Source organism: Elephantulus edwardii, unplaced genomic scaffold (assembly GCF_000299155.1).
Source record: "Elephantulus edwardii isolate Elephantulus edwardi_28Jun2011 unplaced genomic scaffold, EleEdw1.0 scaffold00187, whole genome shotgun sequence".
NCBI classification, from domain to species: Eukaryota; Metazoa; Chordata; class Mammalia; order Macroscelidea; family Macroscelididae; genus Elephantulus; species Elephantulus edwardii.
In genome coordinates, this window is record NW_006399937.1 from 5,389,325 (window position 1) to 5,392,441 (window position 3,117).

The window sequence follows — 3,117 nt, forward strand, 5'->3', positions numbered from 1 at the left end:
GACTCAAAGGCACATAGCAACAACAACATAATTATCATACTCCTTGCTATGCAAAAAACCTTATGCAGATATCTGCTAGTATTTCACTTCCTCCCCTGTCCTATCCAAATAAAATATTTTCTAACTTCTGGCCTAACATGAAACTTGATTTTTCTTTGATATCGCTGATTGCCCTATGATTTTATTAAGTGGAGACATTCATTAACTCACCCAGAATTTACTGTAGAATGAAAGATATGGTCTATGTAATATTAACACTTCTTCTAAATAATTATTCTTTCCTCTTCCAAAAATACCCCTCTTTTGAATCTCAGACAATGTTAATTTTATAATTTAATGCAGTCCTCATTGTTATTGTTTGATGTCACATCCATTAAGGATTTGTTTTCTTGTCTGCTGCCTGCATGCACACTTTGGAAACTGTCTTGCTGCTAACCTGGATTATATCCTTTTGATATTCTCAATAAGGCTCTTTGTCATCTGTGAACTATTGCAACAGATTTTAGACCCAGAGGCATTTACCAAAATGAAGAAGCTAACATAGAAGAATTTCTTTTCTAGAAACAACATATGATCAAGAGGCAATGATGATGAAAGAGAAAGTGCAGGCTGCTCTGAAGGACTTGGGAAAAAAAATAAAGCAAGCCCTAGGAATGATGGAATACCAACAAATAAATGCTGCTGTGGATGTGCTCTCCAAGTTTGTCAAAAAATCTGGACGACAACTACTTGGCCAACTGACTTGAAGAGATCCATATTTGTTTCCATTCCCAAAAAAGGTGACCTGACCGAGTGTGGAAATTATCAAACAATACCCCTAATATCACAGACTAGAAAAATCCTGCTGAAGAGTATCCAGAAATTACTGGGACAGTACATTGACAGAAAACTACCAGAAATACAAGCTGGGTTTAAAAGTGCTCATGGCACTAGGAATATTATTGCCAATGTCAGACAGATCTTGGCAGATTATGTGAAACCTATAGTTGGACCAAGAAGCAGTTTTCAGAACATAGCCAGGAACCACTGTATGGTTCAAAACCATGGAATGTTTTGGAAAGGAATGTGTCAGGGATGTATCCTGTCCTCATACTTTTTCAGTCTGTATACAGAATAGATCATTTGGGAAGCAGGGCTTTATGAGGGGGAATATAGCATCAAGACTGGAGGAAGGCTCATCAACAACCTATGATTTGCAGATGTCACAACCTTGCTTGCTAAAACTGAAGACGACATGAAGCACTTTCTCTGAAAGGTCAAGGACTGTAGTCTTCAATACGCATTGAAGCTCAACATCAAAAAGACAAAGATTCTCACCACTGGGACAATTGGCAGCACCGGGATAGATGGAGAATAGATTTAGGCTTTTAACAAATACAGGTTGCTTAAATCCACAATCAACACTCTTAACACCAGCAGACAGGAAATCAAAACATGAATTGCATTGGGAAAATCTGCTGTCATGAACCTGTCCAGGGTGCTGAAGAGCAATGACTTTCAGTTTAGAGACAAAATGCACCTAATCTAGGCCATGGTCTTCTCAATTACTTGTTATGTTCCAGAGAGCTGGGCAATAACTAAGGATAACAGAAGAATAATAGATACCTTTGACTAGTGGTGCTGGAGAAGAGTCTTAAACATACATGGACTGTCAAGAAAACATCCTTGGAGAGGATGAAACCAAGTCTCTTCTTGGAGGCCAGGATTTTGAAGCTCCAGTTCACATGTTTTGAGCATGTGCCAGGAGAGACCAGTCCTTGGAGAAGGACATTGTGCTTGGAAGAGTGGAGAGAGCGTGGGGAAGGAAGGCCCCAGATGAAATGGATTGATACACTATCTAATAATGAGGGTATCTGGTAATGAGGGTTGGTGTATCGGAATTAATGAGACTGGCTCAGGACAGGGAAGGGTTCAGAGCTGCTATATATAGGGTTGCTGTACATCACAAGCAACTCAACAGCATAAGCAACAAGATATACGATATTGGTTGTTTCTTTTATTTATTTTATTTTTAAAAAATTTGGTTGGCTAGAGTCAAGAAGACCTGGGGGATAGCCTTTGTAGTTAATGTTGGTTGTTATTATATTTTGGAGAAACATTATTCTAAGTGGTACAGCACCCTTCTGTCAACATGCAGTACCTGGGGTTTCTGTGATGCTGAACCTTGTGCCAATGGGATGTCAAATGCCAAAACAATTACTCATGGTGGACAGTGTTTGGTGGAGTTCCCAGTTTAAGAAAGATATGGAAGCAGGAGTGGCATCTACTTCCTAAATAACATGCCTCTGAAAACTCTGTGAACTTTGATAAATGTCGATAGCTATAGAAACTCTTCAAGCCTTTTGTTCATAAGGTCGCCATGAATTGTGCTCAACTAGATGATAATCATCAACAACAACAAAGCAATAATATTGATGTTCATATGAGTAGAAAGGTATGTGAGTGAGTGGGACATATCTGACTATATGGGAATTGGTTTTGTGTTGCTGTTGTCAGGGACAGTTTCCCTTGATAAGTTAAGTTCAGATATAGCCATTTCCACATGGGTTGCTCCTTTTACAGTTGCACTGGGGAAAATCTACTGTCAAAGTGTTAAAGAGCTCTAAAGTCAATTTAAAGCATAAAGGGGACCTGACCTAAGCCATTGTATTTTCAATTGCTTCCTATGCATCTGAAAGTCAGATGATGAGTAAGAATTATCAAAGAAAAATCAATGTCTTTGTGGTGTTGACAATGAGTACTGACTATCCCATGGGCTTTACTACAATGTAATAAACAAACTTGTGTTGGAGAAAGTGTAACTACAGTTTTCTTTAGAGTCATTAATTCTGAAAATTGGTCCCACATACTTTGGATTTGCTATCAGAAAGAGGCAGTGATGTCATACTTTCAAATGAAGATTCCAATGGAGATTGATTGACAGGATAACTTAACAGTGAGCTCAAGCCTGTCTGAGATTGTGAGGATAGTGTAGGGTAGGGCATGATTTCAGGTGTTTTTTCCCCCACAGAGTTACCATGAATTGTAGTTGACTTATATTGGCATTGAAAAACAATAAAAACAACAGTTGCTGTTGTTGTTGTTGTTATGTGCCTTTGAGTCGTTTGTGACTCACAG